A 27,535-nucleotide genomic window follows, 5' to 3' on the forward strand; every position below is an offset into this window, starting at 1 on the left:
TAATTTTAAAATATAGATAGGGTTATTAAGATTTTTTTGTTTCTTCTTGTTTTGGTAAGTTGCATGTTGAAGGAATTTTTCCATTTTACCTAAGCAGTCAAGTTATTTTGTATAAAGTTGTTCATAGTATATCCTTATTACCCTTTAATGACCATAGAATCTGTAGAGATACAGATAATTTGTGTTCTTTCTTCTATCTCTCAATAGCATAGCCCTCAATTTATTTATTCTACTAACCTTGGTAAAAAAAGTTCTGTTGTCTTACTGATTTTTTTCAATTATTTGTTACTAATTGTATTGATGTCTCCTATTATCTGTATTATTTCCACTATTTTACTTTAGTTTATATTTGTTCTTTTTTCCTCTAGCTTCTTAAGATTAAAGAACAGATTACTTATTTTATGCCTTTCTTCTCATCTAATATAAGCATTAAGGATATACATTTTCCTTTGAAGACTGCTATAGCTACCTCTCACAAATTTCATTGTATATGTTGTAATTATCTGGTTAAAAATGCTTTCTAATTTTACTTGTGATTTCTTCCTTGACTCATGGATATTAGATGTCTATTACTTAGTTTTAAAATATTTGTTTCTTTTGCTATATTATTATTATTGGTTTCTAATTTAATGTAGTTGTGGTCAGAGAAAATAATCTACGTAATTTCAATCCTTTGAATTTATTGAGGCTTTTTTTTTAGCGTCCCAGCATATGTTCCATCTTTCTGAATGTTTTACATGCATTTAAAAAGAGTGTGCATTTTACAGTTGTTGAGGATAGAGTTCTATAAATGCCCATTTTGTGAAATTGGTTGATAATGTTCAAATCTTCTCTATTCTTACTGATACCTTTTCTGTTTCTTTCGTCAGTTACTAAGATAGGGGCGTTGTGATCTCTAACCATAATTATTGCTCTATTCTTCACATGTAAATGTGTCAAGTATTGCTTTGTATAATTTAAACCCATGTTATTCATTGAAAAATCATTTAGGATTATTATGTCTCCCAGATGAGTTGACCTTTCAATCAATATGAAAAGTCCTTCTTTCCTTCTGGTTATATTCTTGAAGCCAATATTGTTTGATTTAAGATAGCCACTACAGGTTTCTTATGCTTAGTGTTTGCACAGTATATTTTTTCAAATGTTTTAATTTCAATCTGAGTGTATATTTTTATTTAATTGCGATTGTTATAAAAAATATATAGTTGAGACTTGTTTTTTTCCCCTAGTCTAACAATTTCTGGGTGGTTGTGTGATTTCATGTTTGGCAAAAGTGACATTTTTCACATGACTTAAGCAGGAGCAGAACTCAGATTGGCTAACTGTTAATTTTTATTTAACTCTTAACTTAGACATTTTCTTCATGAGGTCAGGAATGGTGGCTCATGCCTGTAATCCCAGCATTTACACAGGCCAAGGTGGGTAGATTGCCTGAACTCAGGTTGAGACCAGCCTGAGCAATATGGTGAAACCCTATCTTTACACAAAATATAAAAAATTATCCAGTTATGGTGGATAATTATCCAGTTATATAGCTAGGAGTACCTCTAGTCCTAGCTACTCATGAGGCTGAGGTGGAAAATCGCTGGAGCCTGGGAAGTGGAGTTTGCAGTGACCCAAGATGGCAGCACTGCACTCCAGCCTGGGTGACAAAGTGAGATGAAATCATCTTCACATGACACCACCAGTGACCCTGAGACATTGTTATGTCTCATTTCTGTGTGTTCCAGTTTCATCCTGAACCTCTTCCAACTGTAACACTGTATCACCCTACATTATAATTGTCTGTTACACATACTAGATTATAAAAATTGTGGGAAGGAACCAAATTTTGTTTATTGTTATAACTTTGATGCCTAGCCCAATTCCTGGCCCAGAATATGGGTTCAACTTGTATTAGTTGAGTAAATGGATGAATTTTAGAATGCCCTAAGTAAGCTAACCAAGTAACATTCAGTATATATGCACGTATCTACAAGTATATCTGTCTGTGTGTATGTGTATGTGTAATTTTTTGAGATCTGAGATGAATGGACATACTCTAGGCGACATTGAAGAGGAGATGAAATATGAATATTGGGTCATGTAGTATGAGTAAAATATTTAATCATAGACGAAATAAGTTGCATCAAGCCATTCAACATTTTCCCTTCAAATGCAGTAGTTTCTCAGTATGGAGATGCCTCAAAAATTTTCAAATAAAACTATTTATATACCCTTATTGGGTATATATCCAAAGGATATAAAATCAGTATATTGAGGAGGTATCAGTACTCCCATGCACATTGCAGCACTATTCACAATAGCCAAGATGTGGAATCAACTTGTATCCATCAATTGGTTGATTGATAAAGAAAATTAAGTATATCTACACAGTAAAATAACATTCAACCTTAAAAAAAAAAAAAAAGAAAATTGTCATTTGTGACAGTATGGATGAACCTGGAGGATGTTATATTTAGTAAACTATGCCAGGCATAGAAAGACAAATATGGCCTGATCTCACATATGTGGAATTTAAAAAAGCTAAACTTGTAGAAGTAGGGAATAAAATGGTGGTTACCATGGGCTGGGGTATGGAGGTTGGGATACAAGGGATATAAAATTTCAGTTATTTAGAAGAAATAAATTCAAGAACTCTACTGAACAACATGGTGAAGATAGTTAATAACAATATATTATATTCATATATTTCAAAAATAATATATACAACAAACATATACAATTTGTCAAACAACAAGTAATTTCTTTAGCAATGCAGTTTTTCAAAAACTGTTCTAGGCTTCATGAAGGTGGAACCCAAGTCTGTGTTTATTGCTGGCCTAGCACAATGTGGGTTTATTTTTCTCTCTGTAAGTCTGTCTGTCTGCTTAAGATACATATGTGTATATATAGATATATGAATATATGTAATTTTAAAAATGAAAACGTGTTAGAGATATGAGATCTATAATCATCTTATATTTTTCAGTAGGAAAGTGATGTTTGGAGAGGTAAGGTCACTTTCCAAGGCCACACAGCTAGTTAGTAGTAGGAACAGGACTTGTAGGCTCCTAGATCAGCACTTGTCTCACTTTAGCTTATATATCTCTTCTGATTAAATTTTCTAGAGTAGTTCTGCAACCCTAATGTATTAATATTGACTTTGGGTTTCATTCATGGTTTTGATGAAGTAATAGAAACTGGATTTATCCTTTCACTTGAAACAACCAGAAAAATTGGATAAAATATATATAACAAAGGCTTTTGAGGTATCGAACATCAAAGAACAGTGATCCCTGTGAAATGGGAAACAAATGAGGTTTGTCCTACAATTTCCCCAGTTTACCGCTATGAGAGTGCTTCCAGACCATAGTATAGAGATGAGGAAATCAGGCAGAGGCATGTGCAGGGTGATGCAAAGACCTGAGAAGATAGTCTCGAGTATGAAGCACTTAAGATATCCAGAGTTCCCATGACAAAGGACTGAAGAGGAGAGAGATACATGGACAGCTCCAAAGTTCTACAGAGGATCACACTTGACCATTCAGCAGAGTACTGATCACAATGTGTGTGAGGAAACCTGAGGTGGAGAAAGACCATCCAAAAAAATTAAAGGGAAAAAAGTACCAGGTGTCCACAAAAGTACCAGAAAAAGTGCTTGTTCCCACCAGTCAGACTGGAAAACCTACAATTCATGTAGGTTTTGAGTACAGTATACAGATAAGGTATGGCTCAGTGCTGGGGAAGAATCAGCTCTACCTAGTACTGCTCCAGCCTTGCATAGTAAATCTTAAAAGCAAGACTGAAAAGGAAGATTGATTCTAAGTAACTATCACAGAATAAATATTATAAAAATTTATATGAATACTAAAATCCTCACTTAACAAGGTAAAATTTATATCTAGGATCCGGTAGAAAATGACCATGCAATTGAAAATGTAGGAAAATACAACCCATAAAAGGAGAAAAATCCATAAATCAAAACAGACCTATTCCTGATACAGATGTTAGAATTAGCAGATTGGGACATTAAAACAGTTATTATAATTGTATTCCATACATTCAAATTCAGTAGAGACACGAAAGATATAAAGATTGAAATTCAATATCTAGAGATGAAAATCAAAATGTGTGTAGTGAAAATACGCAAGACAGAAATAATGACAGGTTAGACATTAAAGAAGAAAAGATTAGTGAACTTGACATAGAAATAGAAACTATCCCAAATCAAAGAGTGAGGCAAATACTTTAATGAACAGAGCATTGGTAAGCTGAGATTCCTCAAGTTGCCTAATATATGGGTAATAGCAATTCTTGAAGAAAAAAAGTGAGGGAGGTATAGAAAAAATTTTGAAGAAATAATGGCCAAAAATCCTCCAAATTTAATGAAAACAAGCTTATCAAGAACTCTAAGCATAAAAAAAAATAAAACCGCACAAATTCAATACATGATCAATTTGCTCAAAACCACTAATGAAGAGAAAAATATTAAAAGTAGGCAGAGAAAATGAGACACACACATGGGGCAAAGATAAAAAAAAACAGACTTCTCATAAACAATGCAAGTAAGAAGAAGATACTGGAACAACATCTTCAGAGTAATAAAAGAAAAAAAACTCCTCAATCTAGAATTCTACACTCAGAGAAAATACATTTAAAAAATAAAAGTGTGGCCACGTGCAGTGGCTCATGCCTGTAATCCCAGCACTTTGAGAGGCACAGGAGGACGGGTTGCCTGAGCTCAGGAGTTCGAGACCAGCCTGGGCAACATGGTAAAACCCCATCTTTACCAAAAAATGCAAAAATTATCCAGGCATGGTTCGTGTGTGCCTGTAGTCACAGCTACTTGGGAGGCTGAAGCAGGAGAATCTCTTGAACCCAGGAGGTGGAGGCTGTAGTGAGCTGAGATCATGCTACTGCACTCCAGCCTGGGTGTCAGTGAGACTGCCTCAAAAAAAAAAAAAAAAAAAGGAAGGGTAATGACTTCTTCGGCTATTTAAAAGCTAAAAATAATTTATCACCAGCCGATTTGAACTATAGGAAATATTAAAGGAAGCTCTTCAGGCAGAAAGTAAATGATACTGAATGAAAATATGGATTTACATAAAGAAATGAACATCAGATATGATAACTGCAGAGAGATAGAAGACTTTTTTATTTGAATCTCTTTAAAAAGTAATGGTTAGAATTAAAAAATATGTAGTATGGGATTTATAATACATATCAGAGCAAAATATGTAACAATAGCACAAAGGCCTAGAGAAGAGAAATGGAAGCATACTATATATGAGGTGGTATAATATTATTTGAAGGTAGACTGATAAGTAAAAGATGTATGCTATTATCCCTAAAATAAATACTAACAAAAACTCTATATAAACAAAACCAAAGTTATAGCTTACAAAAAGCCAGCAATGCAGATTAAATGTAATCATAAAAATTGCCCCCAAAAGACAGAGAAAAATGTTAACAAGGAATAGATCAAACAAATAGCAAGATAACAAAATCATATTTTACCATATTGATAATCATGTTAAATAAGGGTGATCTAAACACACCAATTATGTGGCAGAGATTCTCAGGAAAAACCAAGACCAAATTATATTTTGTGAATAAAAACGTGTTATAAATAACAAGACACAAACTGGTTAATAGTAAAAGACTGAGAAAGATAATGCACTGAGGAACAAAGCTTGTAAAGATAACAAATAGATCCATAGGATAGAAGTAAGTCTAAAAACAGACTCACATATATAGAGACAACTAATTTTTGACAAATGTACAAAATAATTTCAGTGTAGAAAGGATAGCTTTTTTAACAAATAGTGATGGAACAATTGACTATCAAAATGCAAGAGAACAAACTTTAATTTATATTTTATACCATATACAAAAATTAATTCAAAATGCATCATAGGCATAAATGTAAAGCCTAAAGCTATACAACTTCCAGAATAAAGTTTTATAGCTTTAGGTTAGGTAAAAGTTGCTTAGATATAATACCAAAAGCACTATTTATGCAAAGAAAGATAAGTTGAACTTCCTCAACTTAAAACTTTTGCTTTTTGAAAGACACTGTTAAAAAAAAATTAAAAGACAAGCCACAGACTGGGGAAAGATATTTGCAAATCATATATCTTACATGAATTTGTATCCAGCATATGTTAAGTACATTGAAAATTCAATGAGAATGGTTAAAATTAAAAATACTGGCCATACCAAATGTTGGCAAAGATGTGGAGAACTAGGACTTTCATACATTGCTGATGGTAATGTAAACCAATTTGGAAAACAGTTTGGCAGTTACTAAAAAGTTATACCCAAGCTTACCTCATGATTCAGTTGTTACATTTCTAAGTATTTACTCAAGAGAAATGAAAGCATAAATCCATACAGAGACTTCTGCATGAATGTCCAGAGCAGCTTTATTTCTAATAGCCCTCAATTGGAAACAACCTAATTGTTCATTTATAACTGAATGGATAAACAACTGGTGGCATATATATACAATGGAATGCTATTCAGAAGTTAAAAGGAATTAACTCTTTCTATGCACAACATGTAATGTGAATGAATTCCAAAATATACTGAGTAAAACAAGCCAGACCAAAAAATAGTACATAATGTATGATTCCATTTGTGTAAAAATAGATAATGTAGGCCGGGCGCAGTGGCTCACGCCTGTAATCCCAGCACTTTGAGAGGCCAAGGCGGGCGGATCACTAGGTCAGGAGATTGAGACCATCCTGGCTAACACAGTGAAACGCTGTCTCTACTAAAAATACAAAAAAATTAGCCGGGCGCGGTGGCGGGTGCCTGTAGTCCCAGCTACTCTGGAGGCTGAGGCAGGAGAATGGCATGAACCCGGGAGGCGGAGCTTGCAGTGAGCCGAGATCGCTCCACTGCACTCCAGCCTGGGCGACAGAGCGAGACTCCGTCTTTAAAAACAAAAACAAAAACAAAAAAGATAATACCAATTAATCTAGAGTGACAGAAAACAGATCAGTGGTTGCCAGGAATGAGGACTGGTAGAAGGTGAGATTACAAAGGTACGCAAAGAGCTCATTGGGGTTAATGTTTATTAGTTCGATTGTGGCCATGGTTTCACATGTATATACATCTATGACGAGATTTATCAAATTTTACACTGTAAATGTGTGTCATTTTTATATGCTAATTACATCTCAGTAAAACTTTTAAAGAAACTGTTGATATAGTGCAACTGTCATGAAACACTCATTAGTTATATCCCTGCTTAAGATGAGAGATTTACGCTAGGCAAAAGAGAAATGTAACCATGTCAATAAATATTTTCATTGTTTAAATATATACATGGAAATAAGGCTAAGTTATATTGCCCAAAGATGAAAAACAGAAAAATGTAGGTTGAAGAAGCTGAAACCTTGGGACCCATTGGCACTTTGTTAGTATGTAGAGTTGAAACCATGCATTTTCATGTTAGTGATGAACGAAATTGTGGAGTTGAATTTTAAGTCTTGAAACTAAAATAGCTGTCACTGGGAGCTGTGTGGAGCTCAATTATAAAGGAATTGGACTGTAATTGTAAATTGCTGAATATGGCAATTATTGTGGCAGATGTACAGTAATTAGTTTGTAACACTAAGACTTTTATTTTGTGATTTTTGTAATATTTTCCAAAAGAGGAAAAGTAGCTATGGCTGGGGAGGCTTTGAATTGGACTCTGTTGTGTTTTTAGGATTTATTTTTCTGCAGCAAGCCAGGGCTTGTATGTCAACAGGCAATGCTGGTGACAAGGTTTTGGCTCAGGAATCAAAGAGAGTGCATGGTAATGAAAGAGCTAAGATGATATAATTGGGCAATAAAATTTATGATTTTTGAGTGGAATGTCAATACACAAAGGAACAATATTGCTGATTTGCTGGTAATAGCCAGCACATAAGTTATTGCAATTAAGTGAAACTTTAAATCAAGTTCTCCCAGAGTGTTCATGGTCTCAAAAAATAGAATATGGAGTACTATCAAAATGAGGAATTTGGGAGTTGGGCAAATTTTAGTTGAAATCCTTGGTTCACCACATACCAGCTATGTGATCATTGGTAAGTTACTTCTATATTTTTTTAACCTATAAATGAAAATGATATAATAAATACCTTTGTAGGGTAATAGAGATAACAGAGATAATATTTGTGAAATTCCTAGTACTCCAGGGCATTTACTCTAAAATGGGGATTTGCTCTATGCTGTAAAAACGTTCTGAAAGGTGAATAACCCAACATTTTCAACCCCTACTCTGAATGGTTCCTGTAAGAATTAGAGATATCCTCTGTAAAGTGTTCTTGTATAATGCTTTGCACATAGTAGATGCTTGATAAATGGTAGCCAGCATGCACGTTATTTAAGACACTTGGTTAAGAATCTTGAAGTAGGAGTCAGAAAACCTGGTCCTAGTTACAGTTCTGCCACCAAATAGTTGTATGCCCTCACACAACTCATTTGTCACTTCTCCTTTCTGAGCTAATGACCATTAATGCCCCTTCTACCTTTGCAACACTAGGACTTCCTTTTTTTCTGTTCTTAACTGTTTAATTATGATAAATAAAACAATACAGACCCAGAATAAAAATTCCAACAGTGAGTTCAGAAGGAAGTGTAGGTCTCTTTCATCCGCTCCGCTCCTTCGTTTACTACTATGAAATATTTCTTATCTATTTCAGGAAATTTCCATGCTATCACTGTGTGTGTGTGTGTGTGTGTGTGTGTGTGTTTACTTTTATACAATAAGATACAATATTATTTTAAACATACCATTCTATATCTTAATAGATTTTCCCCCAAGTACCAATTTCTCTTGAAGAGCTTTCTACATCAGCACATATACATCTGCCATATTTCGGCTCATAACAATGACAATAGTAATAGCTATAGCTGTGTTATACTCCAAATAAATAAAATAGCTGTATTATATTCCAAATAAATGCAAGTAATATTTAGTTAGCCCTTTAGTAATAGACATATAGGTTATTTTTCTTTGGTTTTAGAAAAAATGCAACAAAAATTTATCTGTGCACATTCTTTTGTTTTTTTGTATATTGGTGAGATTATCTGTAAGATGAATTTTCAGAAGTTAAATTGATAAATCAAAGGGTGTGTATAATGGCTGGGTGCAGTGGCTCATGCCTGTAATCCCAGCACTTTGGGAAGCCAAGGCCGGTGGACCACTTGAGCCTAGTAGTTTGAGACCAGTTTGGGCAAGAGGGCAACAATGCCCTGTTTCTACAAAAATACAAACGTTAGCTGGGCATGGTAACATGCGTCTGTAGTCCCAGTGACTCAGGAGGGAACACTTGAGTCCTGGAGGTGGCAGTTGCAGTGAAAAAAGAAAAAAGAGAAAAGATGTGTATAGGAAAAGTTCGATCAAAATTCTCAAATTGTTCTCCTAAGAGGATGAACACATTAATATGGCCAGTAACTGTTGGTGTAATTACTTCCCCACACACTAACACTATGGTAACTTGTTTTTTGCAGAGAGTAATTTTTTCATTGACAGTATTCAGTTCATTCTCCATTGGTCACTTTTTTTTTTTAATAGAAATGACTTGATTCAACAAGTATTTAATCTCATATGGCTTAATTGTGTGTGAAGTATGGTATTAGATGTTTGGAGAAGTCAAAATTCATTCAATATAGTCTCTACCCCTGACTACATACTAACACTATCGAGGGAGGTTTACATACTTTGGCCTCAGATTACCTTTCCCAACTTATCTATTTATAATAATTTTTGTGACCACTGTAGAACCAAAAATGAGAAAGTTTCATGAATATTTTAAGGGAGTCCTGAAGTTTCATGAATATGTTAAGTAGGTGTGAGAATTTCCATGAATATATTAAGTAGGAGAATTGTTAGCATGGACACTACAACCGCAGATCACAAACCCCTGCCTTGTATGCAGTCATTTGCCACTATCTGTATTCTTTTCACTGATATGGGCTAGTGGAAGGAAATGATATTAAAAATTTATAACGCCTCTTTCACAGCTTATCCAGAGTGGCTGATCCACTATTTCAGCTGTGTACAACTAGATTATAGCATTTCTGTGTCATTGTGGAAAGAGATCCCTATGGAAAACAACAGCATTACAATGAGGAGAAATGTGCCATAATTGGGACAATAAGGAAAATAGTAAACACAGATGAACCTTCTGGAAGAGAGAAATGGATGACAGGAGGAGTGGACAGGAGGAGTGGGGAGGGGTGATAGGCACTGGGGGAGATGAGTTTGTTTGCTGTAAGCTGACATCCATGTGGGAGAGACAGCAACAGTAATAATTATTTAAAAAATAAATATAAGACCAAAGAATGGCTACATAGAAGTTCCTATAGGCCGTGTGTTAGGTTTATAATGTCAATCTCTATTACTTTTGGCTTGAATGTGCCTCATGAAGTGTTCTGGATGTGAATGGATGCTTTATTAAACACCTCACAGTGAATAATAGCACCAGTCTCCCCTCTGCCCGAACCCTTGCCCCTAGGGTGACAGGATCATAATCAGGCCAGCTGTCTTACACATGCAGCTGGATAACCCATAGGTGAGGGAGGAGGAAAAAGGATTTTTCTCTGCTTATAAAGGGGAAGCAAGAAGTTATCCCCCATTGCTCCTGAAAGAGTTTCCTCCTGACTCAATTCCTTTGGTATGCAAATACAGTCTCCGCAGGAGTTTGATAGCCCCTTGCCTTTAAGCTTTTCTGACTTAGAGCTCTGGCTTGTTCCTCCTAGAAATGGAAATACTTAGGAATATTTCCCTCTCCAGTCACCTTCTGAGGTAATCCATGTCTTGGGAGGTAACAATTCAATTAATAAGAGAAATTTTAAGCAAATAGCTACAGATCTAATTTTTATGGCATGTAGAAATGTTTCCAGGAAGAGTAAAAGCAAACTTTTGTACATTTTATAGCATGCTTTTATAGCTCAGGAGGCTATGTGTTCTTGTAGCAGGACAAGCCGCAGGCAAAACTCCTCAGACACTGAGTTAAAGAAGGAAGGGGTTTATTCGGCCGGGGGCATCAGCAAGAGTCCTGTCTCAAGAGCTGAGCTCCCTGAGTGAGCAATTCCTGTCCGTTTAAAGGGCTCACAACTCTAAGGGGGTGCGCGTGAGAAGGTCGTGATCGCTTGAGCAAGCAGGAGGTACGTGACTGGGGGCTGCATGCACCGGTAATTAGATCTGAAAAAAACAGGATAGGGATTTTCACAGTGCTTTTCTATACAATGTCTGTAATCTATAGAAAACATAACCGATTAGGTCAGGGGTCAATCTTTAACTACCAGGCCCACGGTGTGGCGCCCGGCTGTCTGCTTGTGGATTTCATTTCTGCCTTTTAGTTTTTACTTTTTCGTTCTTTGGAGGCAGAAATTGGGCATAAGACAATATGAGGGGTGGTCTCCTCCCTTATTCTTAAAAGAATACTGAGAAATCCTTTGAAGTTTTCTGTCTCCACACTTTGGTAGGACTTTTTCCTGACCTGCAGTGGCTGAGGAACAATTCTGCTGTCCAAGCTATCCCTTTACGGAGGTGCACTGTTTCACTCGCGTCCATGTGAAGAGACCACCAAACAGGCTTTGTGTGAGCAATAAAGCTTTTTAATCACCTGGGTGCAGGCGGGCTGAGTCCGAAAAGAGAGTCAGCAAAGGGAGATGGGGTGGGGCTGTTTTATAAGATTTGGGTAGGTAAAAGAAAATTACAGTCAAAGGGGGATTGTTCTCTGGCGGGCAGGAGTCGGGGGTCACAAGGTGCTCAGTGAGAGGGCTTTTTGAGCCAGGAGGAGCCAGGGAAAGGAATTTCACAAGGTAATGTCATCAGTTAAGGAAAGGACCAGTCATTTTGACTTCTTTTGTGGTGGAATGTCATCAGTTAAGGCAGGAACAGGCCATTTTCACTTCTTTTGTGATTCTTCAGTTACTTCAGGCCATCTGGGCATATACGTGCAGGTTAAAGGGGATGCGATGGCTTAGCTTGGGCTCAGAGGCCTGACACACTGTTTTGTGGATGAGCAGGGATTGAGAGTTGGCAAGCCTACCTAAGCCTAGCACCAGTTTATAGTCATTACATGCCTTGGGGTAAAGGAAGGAAGTCTTTCTAATTTGGAGGGATTTGGAAGGGTTTGTAGAAGAAATAGTTCTAGAACTAGCTCTTAAGAATGGGCGGGAATTGTCAAGCAGAAAGAGGGGTTGGGAAGCTTTCCACCTAGAGCAATACTTCTTAAAAATTTTCAATAGAGGCCTCCGGAGGGCCAAAAGGAGTGATCACAAACCTGTGGGGGAGCTGCTGCTACTGGTAGCGGTGGTAGACAGAATAGTTAGAACCATGCTTATCATTTCTTTGAAGTTTCATTTGAATTTTGCATTCAACTTCAAATTTAGAAAATGAAGTTTTACCCGTATATCTTTATGATCAAAGTTAAGCTATAACCTGGTATCTCCCTCTTTCTCATGTCCTCCAGGAAGAATACTCCCTTGATTTAAGAAACTGGAACCTAGATGGATCATCAAAGCAGAGCCACAGGGATAGGAAATTTAGGACAAATTTAGAGAAATGTGACTCAGATGTTGAGTTGGGATGAAATTGGGTGTGAGGGCTTGTGTAGTTGGCAGTGATGTTGGAAAGATAGATTGGCAGGGCAGCAACTTGGACAGGTCCTTGAATGTTTTAGTAAGGAATTGGAATTTTACTCTTTGGGCACTGAAAATCCATTAAAACTCTTGGAAAGAAAATTGTGGAATCACTTCAATCAAAGGAGGCAGAGAGTGACTTGGAGGCAAAAGATTTCTCAGGAAGCTACTGAAGGTGAGAGAAATGTGGACATAAATTAGGACCTTGACTGTTGTGGGGAGAAAAAAGCAGGTGCAGATCCAAGATGAATTGGGAGATAGAACCCACCTTGGATATGAGAGATCAGGGCAAACTGAGTAGAAGAGAATGTCTAGGTTTCTACCCAAAGCAGTTGAGAGAATGGTAAGTCTTCAGCAGAAACAGGCAGCAGAGTAGGTTTAGAGAGGTAAAGAGGTGTATTCTGGATGTGTTAGAACTGAGAAATCGGTAGAATAAGCAAATACCTGCAAGTAACCTGTGCATATATGGAAAGGGGCACCTGAACTCAGTGGATAGGTTGCTAGTTTCCCATCCAAGAGTCAGTCAAATGCAATATTGTTAATGTGTATGGATTCAGAGAATGGTTTCTGTTCTTAGAATGGGGAAATGATCACCACTGACATTTATTTCGTATGGCCATATGAACCTTCTAATGGTGACTCTAAAATGTTTATTATGGGTGAAAAATGGCTGATGGAGCTGGCTTATAGCCAAAAAGTGTTAATTTGTCCATGTTGTCACTTATAGTCAACAAGTGAATAAAGAACAGAGACTATATTCCTGATGATGCTTCTCTTTCAGTAAGGACTCAAATTGAGCTGCTAGCTCCTGCCAGCTCACATGTTGGCTTCTTTCCTAAGATATGTCCCATCCACAGGTTGCATTGTTATTAAAGATTTGGAAACCAGTGGGAGAAAGGGAAAACTGGAGAATACGAAAATTTTAACTTCTTGAAGACTCTTGACCTCCTACCCTTGATGGGGTATACTCCACTGCAAGAGTACTTTTTCTTTGCCCTTTTTTGCTTCCCCTCACCTTGATGTTTAAAGGTACCAAGTAGTATTACTTTAAGATCACATAAAATTATATCCATGATATATTTCTATTTCTAAATTTACCAGGTGGATCTTACAAGATCTTAAAGGTAGAGGTAAAAATTAGCATTCCCTCCCATCCTTCTCAGATGTTTTTTCATGGGTTTGAAATCTGTAAAATATAATTTCCTTAGTAAATATTAAAAATGCCTACTCTAAAGGAGTGTTATCTTTACTTTCATTTGGCGTGATTGCAATAGTAATATCTGCACACTGTAATCTAAGTTGAAATTTTTATATTGAGAATCCCCCCATTCCTCATTAACAAATCTAGTCCTTATAGGTTAAAACTGTTCATAGCACTTTGGTACTTATCTCTTCAGATCTTTTATATTTACTCACATAACATTGATATGGTTTGGTTCTGTGTCCCCACCAAATCTCTTGTTGAATTGGGTCCTGAAGGTGGATCCTTTGTGAATAGTTTAGCACCATCCCCTTGGTGCTATTCTCATGATAATGACTGAGTTCTTGTGAGATCTAGTTGTTTAAAAGTTTGTAGCACAGGTGGCTGGCAAGATGGCTGAATAAGAACAGCTCCGCTCTGCAGCTTCTAGAGAGATCAATGCAGAAGGTGGGTGATTTCTGCATTTCCAACTGAGGTACACGGCTCATCTCATTGGGACTGGTTAGACAGTGTGTGCAGCCCACGGAGGGTGGGCCAAAACAGTGTGGGGTGTCACCTCACCTGGGAAGCACAAGGGGTTGGGGAACTCCCTCCACTAGCCAAGGGAAGCCATGAGGGACTGTGCCTTGAGGAATGGTGCATTCTGGCCTAGGTACTACACTTTTCCTGCAGTCTTCACAACCTGCAGACCAGGAGATTCCCTCAGGTGCCTACACTACCAGGGCCCTGGGTTTCAAGCACAATACTGGGTAGCTGTTTGGGCAGACACCAAGGTAGCTGCAGGAGTTTTTTTTCATACCCCAGTGGCATCTGGAACACCAGAGACACAGAACCGTTCACTCCCCTGGAAAGGGAGCTGAAGCCAGGGAGCCAAGTGGTCTAGCTAAGCGGATCCCACCCCTATGGAGCCCAGGAAGCCAAGATCCACTGGCATAAAATTCTCGCTGCCAGCATAACAGTCTGAAGTCGACCTGGGATGCTTGAGCTTGGTGGGAGGAGGGGCATTTGCCATTACTGAGGCTTGAGTAGGCGGTTTTCCCCTCACAGTGTAAACAAAGTCACCAGGAAGTTCAAACTGGGTGGAGCCTACCACAGCTTTGCAAAGCGGCTGTAGCCAGACTGCCTCTCTAGATTCCTCCTCTCTGGGCAGGGCATCTCTGAAAGAAAGACAGCAGCCCCAGTCAGGAACTTATAGATAAAACTCCCATCTCCACAATGGTTGAACTAGTTTACAGTCCCACCAACAGTGTAAAAGTGTTCCTATTTCTCCACATCCTCTCCAGCACCTGTTGTTTCCAGATTTTTTAATGATGGCCATTCTAACTGGTGTGAGATGGTATCTCACCGTGATTTTGATTTGCATTTCTCTGATGGCCAGTGATGATGAGCATTTCTTCATGTGTTTTTTGGCTGCATAAATGTCTTCTTTTGAGAAGTGTCTGTTCATGTCCTCTGCCCACTTTTTGATGGGGTTGTTTGTTTTTTTCTTGTAAATTTGTTTGAGTTCATTGTAGATTCTGGATATTAGCCCTTTGTCAGATGAGTAGGTTGCAAAAATTTTCTCCCATTCTGTAGGTTGTCTGTTCACTCTGATGATAGTTTCTTTTGCTGTGCAGAAGCTCTTTAGTTTAATGAGATCCCATTTGTCGATTTTGGCTTTTGTTGCCATTGCTTTTGGTGTTTTAGACATGAAGTCCTTGCCCACGCCTATGTCCTGAATGGTATTGCCTAGGTTTTCTTGTAGGATTTTAATGGTTTTAGGTCTAACATATAAGTCTTTAATCCATCTTGAATTAATTTTGGTATAAGGTGTAAGGAAGGGATCCAGTTTCAGCTTTCTACATATGGCTAGCCAGTTTTCCCAGCACCATTTATTAAATAGGGAATCCTTTCCCCATTTCTTGTTTTTGTCAGGTTTGTCAAAGATCAGATAGTTGTAGCTATGCAGCATCATTTCTGAGGGCTCTGTTCTGTTCCATTGATCTATGTCTCTGTTGTGGTACCAGTACCATGCTGTTTTGGCTACTGTAGCCTTGTAGTATAGTTTAAAGTCAGGTAGCGTGATGCCTCCAGCTTTGTTCTTTTTGCTTAGGATTGACTTGGCGATGTGGGCTCTTTTTTGGTTCCATATGAACTTTAAAGTAGTTTTTTCCAATTCTGTGAAGAAAGTCACTGGTAGCTTGATGGGGATGGCATTGAATCTATAAATTACCTTGGGCAGTATGGCCATTTTCACGATATTGATTCTTCCAACCCATGAGCATGGAATGTTCTTCCATTTGTTTGTATCCTCTTTTATTTCATTGAGCAGTGGTTTGTAGTTCTCCTTGAAGAGGTCCTTCACATCCCTTGTAAGTTGGATTCCTAGGTATTTTATTCTCTTTGAAGCAATTGTGAATGGGAGTTCACTCATGATTTGGCTCTCTGTTTGTCTGTTATTGGTGTACAAGAATGCTTGTGATTTTTGTACATTAATTTTGTATCCTGAGACTTTGCTGAAGTTGCTAATCAGCTTAAGGAGATTTTGGGCTGAGACAATGGGGTTTTCTAGATATACAATCATATCATCTGCAAACAGGGACAATTTGACTTCCTCTTTTCAACCATTGTGGAAGTCAGTGTGGCGATTCCTCAGGGATCTCGAACTAGAAATACCATTTGACCCAGCCATCCCATTACTGGGTATATACCCAAAGGACTATAAATCATGCTGCTATAAAGACACATGCACACGTATGTTTATTGTGGCACTATTCACAATAGCAAAGAGTTGGAACCAACCCAAATGTCCAACAACGATAGACTGGATTAAGAAAATGTGGCACATATACACCATGGAATACTATGCAGCCATAAAAAATGATGAGTTCATGTCCTTTGTAGGGACATGGATGAAACTGGAAAACATCACTCTCAGTAAACTATCGCAAGGACAAAAAACCAAACACCGCATGTTCTCACTCATAGGTGGGAATTGAACAATGAGAACTCATGGACACAGGAAGGGGAACATCCCACTCCGGGGACTGTTGTGGGGTGGGGGGAGGGGGGAGGGACAGCATTAGGAGATACACCTAATGCTAAATGACGAGTTAATGGGTGCAGGAAATCAACATGTCACATGGATACATATGTAACAAATCTGCACATTGTGCACATGTACCCTAAAACCCTAAAGTATAATAATAAAAAAACAAACAAACAAACAAAAAAAAACTCCCATCTCCCTGGGATAGAGCACCTGGGGGAAGGGATGACTGTGGGCACAGCTTCAGCAGACTCAAATGTTCCTGCCTGCCAGCTCTGAGGAGGGCAGTGGATCTCCCAGCACAGCGCTCAAGCTCTGCTAAGGGACAGACTGCCTCCTCAAGTGGGTCCCTAAATCCCATGCCTCCTGACAGGGAGACACTTCCCAGCAAGGGTTGACAGATACCTCATATAGGAGAGCTCCAGCTGGCATCTGGCAGGTGCACCTCTGGGATGAAAATTCCAGAGGAAGAAATAGGTGGCAATCTTTGCTGTTCTGCAGCCTCCACCGGTGATACCCAGGCAAGCAGGGTCTGGAGTGGACCTTCAGCAAACTCCAGCAGACCCGCAGCAGAGAGGCCTGACTGTTAGAAGGAAAACTAACAAACAGGAAGGAATAGCATCAACATGAACAAAAATGATGTCCACAAAAAGCCCCATCTGAAAGTCACCAACATCAAAGACCAAAGATAGGTAAATCCACCAAGATGAGGAAAAACCAGTGCAAAAAGGCTGAAAATTCCAAAAACCTGAATGTCTCTTCTCCTCGAAGGAATACGATTCCTTGCCAGCAAGGGAATAAAACTGGATGGAGACTGAGTTTGATGAACTGACAGAAGTAGGCTTCAAAGTTGGGTAATAACAAACTCCTCTGAGCTAAAGGAGCATGTTCTAACCCAATGCAAGGAAGCTAAGAGCCTTGAAAAAAGGTGAAAGGAATTGCTCACTAGAATGACCAGTTTAGAGAGGAACATAAATAACCTGATGGAGCTGAAAAATACAGCACAAGAACTTCATGAAGCATAGACAAGTATCAATAGCTGAATCGATCAAGTGGCAGAAAGGATATCGGAGATTGAAGATCAACTTAACGAAATTAAACCTGAAGATAAGATTAGAGAAAAAAGAATGAAAAGGAATGAACAAAGCCTCCAAGAAATATGGGACTATGTGGAAAGACAAAAACCGATGTTTGATTGGTGTACCTGAAAGTGATGGGGAGAATGGAACCAAGCTGGAAATCATTCTTCAGGATATTATCCAGGAGAACTTCCCCAACCTAGCAAGACAGGATGACATTCAAGTTCAGGAAATACAGAGAACACCACAAAGATATTCCTTGAGAAGAGCAACCCCAAGACACATAATTGTCAGATTCACCAAGGTTGAAATGAAGGAAAAAATGTTAAGGGCAGCCAGAGAGAAATGTCAGGTTACCCACAAAGGGAAGCCCATCAGACTAACAGCAGATCTAATGGCAGAAGCCCTACAAGCCAGAAGAGTGTGGGGGCCAAAATTCAACATTCTTAAAAGAGTTTTCAACTCAGAATTTCATATCCAGCCAAAGTAAGCTGCATAAGCAAAGGAGAAATAAAATCCTTTGCAGACAAGAAAATACTGAGAGATTTTGTCACCACCTGGTCTGCCTTACAAGAGCTCCTGAAGGAAGCACTAAATATTCAAAGGAAAAACCAGTTACCAGCACTGAAAAAAACATACCAAATTGTAAAGACCATTGACATTATGAAGAAACTGCATTAATCAATGGGCAAAATAACCAGCTAGCATCATAATGACAGGATCAAATTCACACATAACAATATAGAACCTTAAATGTAAAGGGCTAAATGCCCCAATTAAAAGATACAGACTGGCAAATTGGATAAAGAGTGAAGGCCCATTGGTGTGCTGTATTCAGGAGACCCATCTCATGTGCAAAGACACACATAGGCTCAAAATAAAGGGATGGAGGAATATTTACCAGGCAAATGGAAATAAAAGCAGGGGTTGCAATCCTAGTCTCTGATAAAACAGACTTTAAACAAACAAAGATAAAAAAAAAAAAAGGGCATTACATAATGGTAAAGGGATCAATGCAACAAGAAGAGCTAACTATCTTAAATATATGGGCACCAATACAGGAGCACCCAGATTCATAAAGCAAGTTCTTCAAGGATCTAGAATCAGAAATACCATTTGACCCAGCAATCCCATTACTGGGTATATACCTAAAGGATTAGAAATCATTCTACTATAAAGATACATGTACATATATGTTTGTTGCAGCACTATTTACAATAACAAAGACTTGGAACCAACCCAACTGCCCATCAGTGAGAGACTGGATAAAAAAAATGTGGCACATACACGCCATGGAATACTATGCAGCCATTAAAAAGGATGAGTTCATGTCCTTTGCAGGAACATGGATGAAGCTGGAAACTGTCATTCTCAGCAAACTAACACAGGAACAGAAAACCAAACACCACATGTTCTCATAAGTGGGAGTTGAACAATGAGAACACATGGACACAGGGAGGGGAACAGCACACACCAGGGCCTGTCAGGGGTGTGGGGGGCTATGAGAGGGATAGCATTAGGAGAAATACCTAATGCTATTTGGGTATTTGATGACGGGTTGATGGGTGCAGCAAACCACCATGGCCCATGTATACCTATGTAACAAACCTGCATGTTCTGAACGTGTATACTAGAACTTTAATTAAAAAAAAAAAAGTGTGTAGCAAATCCTGCTTTGCCCTCTCTTGCTCCTACTCCCACCATATGATGTATGTATTCCCCCTTTGCTTTCTTCTGTGATTGTAGGTTTCTGGGACCTCCCCAGAAGCCGAGCAGATGCCTCCATGCTTCCTATATAGCCTGCAGAACCATGATCCAGTTATGCCTCTTTTCTTCATAAATTACCCAGTCTGCTATTTCTTTATAGCAGTTTGAGAATGGACTAATACACATATATTATATGTAAAAACATACATTATTTCTAAAAAGAAACATGGATAATATTATACATATTTTTCTACCTCTAGCTTTTTAAAAAAATAAATACTCATGGATATTCTCCATATCAGAACATACAAATTTCCCTTAGTCTGTTTATTACTTATGTATTGTTCCATAGTAAAGATATACCATCATTTAATTATGCACTTTTTGATAGACATTTAGATTGTTTACAAGTAACTGCATTTAAAGTAAGCATCAACTACTAAGATGCTAGTCATTGTGTAAATTAAGTCAGCTGGTAAGTGAAAGATGAATGTATTTTACATTTCTACTTTAAAAACTTTGCTTAGCTTTTTTGCTTAAAATATTTGTGGCCAGGCTCTTTGGCTAACACCTATAAGCCCAGCAAAAAGAGGACAAGGTGGGAGGATAGCTTGAGCCAAGGAGTTCAAGTCCAGCCTGGGCAACATAGTGAGACTCTGTTCCTAAAAAAAAAATACAGAAATTAGCCGGGTGTGATGGTGTGCATCTGTAGTCCCAGCTACTCAGGAGGCTAAAGTGCCTGAGCCCAGGAGATACAGGCTGCAATGAGCTGAGATTGCACCACTGCACTCCAGCCTGGGCAGCAGAGGGAGACTCTGTCTCATTTTTTTTTTTCCACATCATTGTGATAGCAAAGATGAGGGCAAAACAATTACTCTTATATCCTGCTAGTAAGAGTGAAAATTAAAGCACTTTTGCTAGCACAAAATTTGGTAGTATGTACCAAGAGTTTTAAAATGATGTATTTCCTTTGATACAGGAATTCCATTTCTAGCGATTTATCCCAAAATAATAATCAAAGTTGTAGAGAAGATTCATGGATATGGATATTTAATATTCTCTCTTATAATAGAAAAAATACGGAAATAAATATTGAACAACAGAGATAAAATAAATTATGGTACATTTATATGACTGAATTATAGTTTGCAGCCAATAATGCTTTCAAAGATTTAACTGCATGAAAAATGCTTATAGTAAAATAGCAAACAGAAAAGCTGATATGTTATCTTATGAATTTTTTTTTAAATTTGGAAACTATATCATCTTTATTTATTTTTATACAATTTTTCTTTTTTTTTTTTTTTTTTGAGACGGAGTCTCGCTCTGTCGCCCAGGCTGGAGTGCAGTGGCACAATCTCCGCTTACCGCAAGCTCTGCCTCCTGGGCTCACGCCATTCTCCTGCCTCAGGCTCCAGAGTAGCTGGGACTACAGGCGCCCACCACCACACCTGGAGAATTTTTTGTATTTTTAGTGGAGATGGGGTTTCACCATGTTAGCCAGGATAGTCTCGATCTCCTGACCTCGTGATCCGCCTGCCTCGGCCTCCCAAAGTGCTGGGATTACAGGCGTGAGCCACTGCGCCTGGCCTATTTTTATACAATTTTTCAACCATCTCTCCCTTCCCCACCTCATCCCTCTAGTAGTCCCCAGTGTCTATTGTTGCCATCTTTGTCCGTGAGTACTTGATATTTAGCTCTCACTTATTAGTGAGAACATACAGTATTTGGTTTTCTTTTTCTTTCTTTCTTTTTTTTAACCATACTTTAAGTTCTAGGGTACATGTGCACAACATGCAGGTTTCATACGTAGGTATACGTGGGCCATGATGGTTTGCTGCACCCATCAACTCATCGTTTACATTTGGTATTTCTCCTCATGCTATCCCTCCCACAGCCCCCCACCCCCTGACAGGCCCTGGTGTGTGATGTTCCACTCCCTGTGTTCAAGTGTTCTCATTGTTCAATTCCCACCTATGACTGAGATGCGGTGTTTGCTTTTTTGTTCTTGTGATAGTTTGCTGAGAATGATGATTTCCAGATTTATCCATGTCCCTGCAAAGGATATGAACTCATCCTTTTTATGGCAGCATAGTACTCCATGGTGTATATGTGCCACATTTTCTTAATCCAGTCTATCATTGATGGACATTTGGGTTGGTTCCAAGTCTTTGCTATTGTGAATAGTCCCGCAATAAACATACATGTGCATATGTCTTTACATAGCATGATTTGTAATCCTTTGGGTATATACTCAGTAATGGGATCGCTGGGTCAAATGGTATTTCTAGTTCTAGATCCTTGAGGAATTGCCACACTCTCCTCCACAATGGTTGAACTAATTTACACTCCCAGCAACAGTGTAAAAGTATTCCTATTTCTCCACATCTTCTCCAGCATCTGTTGTTTCCTAACTTCTTAATGATCATCATTCTAACTGGTGTGAGATGGTATCTAATTGTGGTTTTGATTTGCATTTCTCTGATGACCAGTGATGATGAGCATTTTTTCATGTGTCTGTTGGCTGCATAGATGTCTTCTTTTGAGAAGTGTCTGTTCATATCCTTTGCCCACTTCTTGATGGGGTTGTTTGTTTTTTTCTTGTAAATTTAAGTTCTTTGTAGATTCTGGAAATTAGCCCTTTGTCAGATGGACAGATTGCAAAAATTTTCTCCCATTCTGTAGGTTGCCTGTTCACTCTGAAGGTAGTTTCTTTTGCTGTGCAGAAGCTCTTTAGTTTAATTAGATCCCATTTGTCAATTTTGGCTTTTGTTGACATTGCTTTTGGTGTTTTAGTCATGCAGTCCTTGCCCATGCCTATGTCCTGAATGGTATTGCCTAGGTTTTCTTCTAGGGTTTTTATGGTTTTAGCTCTAACATTTAGGTCAAGATGGTCTTTAATCATTTTGAATTAGTTTTTGTACAAGGTGTAAGGAAGGGATCCAGTTTCAGCTTTTTATAATATGGCTAGCCAGTTTTCCCAGCACCATTTATTAAATAGGGAATCCTTTCCCCAATTCTTGTTTTTGTCAGATTTGTCAAAGATCAAATGGTTGTAGATGGGTGGTGTTATTTCTGAGGCCTCTGTTCTGTTCCATTTGTCTATATGTCTGTTTTGGTACCAGTACTGTGCCGTTTTGGTTACTGTAGCTTTGTAGTATAGTTTGAAGTCAGGTAGCATGATGCCTCCAGCTTTTTTTTTTTTTTTTTTTTTGTTTAGAATTGTCTTGGCAATATGGGTTATTTTTTGGTTCCATATGAACTTTAAAGTAGTTTTTTTCCAATTCTGTGAAGAAAGTCGTTGGTAGCTTGATGTGGATGACATTGAATCTATAAATTACCTTGGGAAGTATGGCCATTTTCACGATATTCGTTCTTCCTATCCATGAGCATAGAATGTTCTTCAATTTGTTTGTGTACTCTTTTATTTTGCTGAGCAGTGGTTTGTAGTTCTCCTTGAAGAAGTCCTTCACATCCCTTGTAAGTTGGATTCCTAGGTATTTTATTCTCTTTGTAGCAATTGTGAATGAGAGTTCACTCATGATTTGGCCCTCCGTTTGTCTGTTATTGGTGTGTAGGAATGCTTGTGATTTTTGCACATTGATTTTGTATCCTGAGACTTTGCTGAAGTTGCTTATCAGCTGATGGAGATTTTGGGCTAAGATGATGGGATTTTCTAAATATACAATCATGTCATCTGCCAACAGGGACAACTTGACTTCCTCATTTCCTAACTGAATACAATTTATTTCTTTCTCTTGCCTGATTGCCCTGGCCAGAACTTCCAATACTATCTTAAATAGGAGTGGTGAGAGAGGGCATCCTTGTCTTATGCCAGTTTTCAAAGGGAAGGCTTCCAGTTATTGCCCATTCAGTATGATATTGGTTGTGGGTTTGTCATAGATAGATCTTATTATTTTGGGATACGTTCCATCAATACCTAGTTTATTGAGCGTTTTTAGCATGAAGGGCTGTTGAATTTTGTCAAAGGCCTTTTCTGCATCTATTGAGATAATCATGTGGTTTTTGTCAGTGGTTCTGTTTATGTGACGGATTATGTTTATTGATTTGCATATGTTGAACCAGCCTTGAATCCCAGGGATGAAGCCAACTTGATTGTGGTGGATAAACTTTTTGATGTGCTGCAAGATTCAGTTTGCCAGTATTTTATTGAGGATTTTTGCATTGATGTTTATCAGGGATATTGGTCTAAAATTCTCATTTTTCATTGTGTCTCTGCCAGGCTTTGGTATCAGGATGATGCTGGCCTCATATAATGAGTTATGGAGGATTCCCTCTTTCTGTTGATTGGAATAGTTTAAGAAGGAATGGTACCAGCTCCTCTTTGTACCTCTGGTAGAATTCGACTCTGAATTCGTCTGGTCCTGGACTTATTTTGGTTTGTAGGCTATTAATTATTGCCTCAATTTCAGAACCTGTTACTGGTCTATTCAGAGATTCATCTTCTTCCTGGTTTAGTCTTGGGAGGGTGTACGTGTACAGGAATTTATCCATTTCTTCTAGGTTTTCTAGTTTATTTGTGTAGAGGTGTTTGTAGTATTCTCTGATGGTAGTTTGTATTTCTGTGGGATCGGTGGTGATATCCCCTTTATCATTTTTTATTGCATCTATTTGATTCTTCTCTCTTCTTTATTAGCCTTCCTAGCAGTCTATCAATTTTGTTGATCTTTTCGAAAAAACAGCTTCTGAATTCATTGATTTTTTTTTTGAATGGATTTTTGTGTCTCTATCTCCTTCAGTTCTGTTCTGATCTTAGTTGTTTCTTGCCTTCTGCTAGCTTTTAAATTTGTTTGCTCTTGCTCCTCTGGTTCTTTTAATTGTGATGTTAGGTTGACAATTTTAGATCTTTCCTGCTTTCTCTTGTGGGCATTTAGTGCTGTAAATTTCTCTCTATACACTGCTTTAAATGTGTCCCAGAGATTTTGGTACATTGCGTCTTTGTTCTCATTGGTTTCAAAGAACATCTTTATTTCTGTCTTCATTTTGTTATTTACCCAGTAGTCATTCAGGACCAGGCTGTTCAGGTTCCCTGTAGTTGTGCAGTTTTGAGTGAGTTTCTTAATCCTGAGTTCTAATTTGATTGCACTGTGGCCTGAGAGACAGTTTGTTGTGATTTCTGTTCTTTTACATTTGCCGAGGAGTGCTTTACTTCCAATTATGTGGTCAATTTTGGAATAAGTGTGATGTGGTGCTGAGAAGAATGTATATTCTTTGTTTTGGGGTAGAAAGTTCTGTAGATGTCTGTTAGATCTGCTTGGTGCAGAGCTGAGTTCAATTCCTGGATATCCTTGTTAACCTTCTGTCTCATTTATCTGTCTAATACTGACAGTGGGGTGTTAAAATCTCCCATTATTATTGTGTGGGAGTCTTAGTCTCTTTGTAGGTCTCTAAGGACTTGCTTTATGAATCTAGGTCCTCTTGTATTGGGTGCATATATATTTAGGATGGTTAGCTCTTCTTGTTGAATTGATCCCTTTACCATTATGTAATGGCCTTCTTTGTCTCTTTTGATCTTTGTCGGTTTAAAGTCTGTTTTATCAGAGACTAGGATTGCAACCCCTGCTTTTGTTTTTCCTTTCCATTTGCTTGGTAGATCTTCCCCCATTGCTTTATTTTGAGCCTATGTGTGTCTTTGCATGTGAAATATGTCTCCTGAATAGAGCACACTCTGATGGGTCTTGACTCTTTATCCAATTTGCCAGTCTGTGTCTTTTAATTGGGGCATTTGGCCCATTTACATTTAAAGTTAATATTGTTTTGTGTGATTTTGATCTTGTGATTATTTTGTTAGCTGATTATTTTGCCCATTAATTAATGCAGTTTCTTCATAGCGTCAATGGTCTTTACAATTTGGCATGTTTTTGCAGTGGCTGGTAGCAGTTGTTCCTTTCCATGTTCAGTGCTTCCTTCAGGGTCTCTTGTAAGGCAGGCCTTGTGGTGACAAAATCCCTCAGCATTTGTCTGTAATGTATTTTATTTATCCTTCACTTATGAAGCTTAGTTTGGCTGGATATGAAATTCTGGGTTCTGGCTTGTAGGATTTCTGCTGAAAGATCTGCTGTTAGTCAGATGGGCTTCCTTTTGTGGGTAACCCAACCTTTCTCTGTGGCTGCCTTTAACATTTTTTCCTTCATTTCAACCTTGTTGAATCTCACAATTATATGTCTTGGGATTGCTCTTCTCGACAATTATCTTTGTGGCATTCTCTGTATTTCCTGAATTTGAATGTTGGCCTGTCTTGCTAGGTTGGGGAAGTTCTCCTGGATAATATTCTCAAGAGTGTTTTCCAGCTTGGTTCCATTCTCCCCATCACTTTCACATATGCCAGTCAAACGTAGATTTTGTCTTTTCACTTAGTCCCATATTTCTTGCAGGCTTTGTTCATTTCTTTTTACTCTTTTTTTTTTTTTTTTTTTTTTTGAGACGGAGTCTTGCTCTGTCCCCCAGGCTAGAGTGCAGTGGCGTGATCTCGGCTCACTGCAAGCTCCGCCTCCCGGGTTCACGCCATTCTCCTGCCTCAGCCTCCTGAGTAGCTGGGACTACAGGCGCCCGCCAACACGCCTGGCTAATTTTTTTGTATTTTTAGTAGAGACGGGGTTTCACCGTGTTAGCCAGGATCGTCTCGATCTCCTGACCTTGTGATCCACCCGCCTCGGCCTCCCAAAGTGTCAGGATTACAGGCTTGAGCCACCGGGCCCGGCCTCTTTTTTCTCTAACCTTTTCTTCTCGCTTTATTTCATTAATTTGATATTCAATCATTGATACCTTTTCTTCCACTTGATCGAATTGGCTACTGAAGCTTGTGCATGTGTCACGAAGTTCTCATGCCATGGTTTTCAGCTCCATCAGGTCATTTAAGGTCTTCTCTACACCGTTTATTCTAGTTAACCATTCGTCTAACTTTTTTCAAGGTTTTTAGCTTCCTTGAAATGGGTTTGAACGTGCTCTTTTAGCTCAGAGAGGTTTGTTATTACCGACCTTCTGAAGCCCACTTCTGTCAACTCATCATAGTCATTCTCCATCCAACTTTGTTCTGTTGCGTGCGAGAAGCTGTGATCCTTTGGAGGAGTAGAGGTGGTCTGGTTTTTAGAATTTTCAGCTTTTCTGCTCTGGTTTCTCTCCATCTCTGTGATTTTTCTACCTTGGGTCTTTGATGTTTGTGACCTACAGATGGGGTTTGGTGTAGATGTCCTTTTTTTGATGTTAGTGCTATTCCTTTCTCTTTGTTAGTTTTCCTTCTAACAGTCAGGTACCCCAGCTGCAGGTCTGTTGGAGATTCCTGGAGACCCTGTTTGCCTGGGTATCACCAGCAGAGGCTGCAGTAGAGCAAATATTGCAGAACAGCAAATATTACTGCCTGATCCTTCCTCTGGAAGCTTCGTCCCAGAGGGGAACCCACCTATATGAGGTGTCTGTTGGCCCCTACTGGGAGGTGTCTCTCAGTTAGGCTACACGGGGGTCAGGGACCCACTTGAGGAGGCAGTCTGTCTGTTCTCAGAGCTCAAATGCTGTGCTGGGAGAACCACTGCTCTCTTCAGCGCTGTCAGACAGGGACGTTTAAGTCTGCAGAAGTTGTCTGCTGCCTTTTGTTCAGCTACGCTCTGCCCACAGAGGTGGAGTCTATAGAAACAGTAGGCCTTGCTGAGCTGTGGTGGGCTCCACCCAATTTGAGCTTCACACCCTCTTTGTTTACCTACTCAAGCTTCAGCAATGGCAGACACCCCTCCCCTAGTCAGGTTGCCACCTCGAAGTTGTATCTCAGACTGCTGCACTAGCAGTGAGCAAGGCTCCGTGGGCATGGGACCCACTGAGCCAGGCATGGGAGAGAATCTCCTTGTCTGCCAGTTGGTAAGACCTTGGAAAAAGTGC

The 27,535-nt window shown here is 38.7% G+C and overlaps 1 long non-coding RNA gene across 4 annotated transcripts in view; it reads left to right on the forward strand.

Annotated features, from left to right (window-relative positions):
* Positions 1-27,535, forward strand: part of LOC134736905 (uncharacterized) — a 503,219-nt gene that overhangs the window by 12,079 nt on the left and 463,605 nt on the right. The gene's annotated exons all lie outside the window — the stretch shown is intronic.

Source organism: Symphalangus syndactylus, chromosome 6, assembly GCF_028878055.3.
Source record: "Symphalangus syndactylus isolate Jambi chromosome 6, NHGRI_mSymSyn1-v2.1_pri, whole genome shotgun sequence".
Taxonomy (NCBI): domain Eukaryota; kingdom Metazoa; phylum Chordata; class Mammalia; order Primates; family Hylobatidae; genus Symphalangus; species Symphalangus syndactylus.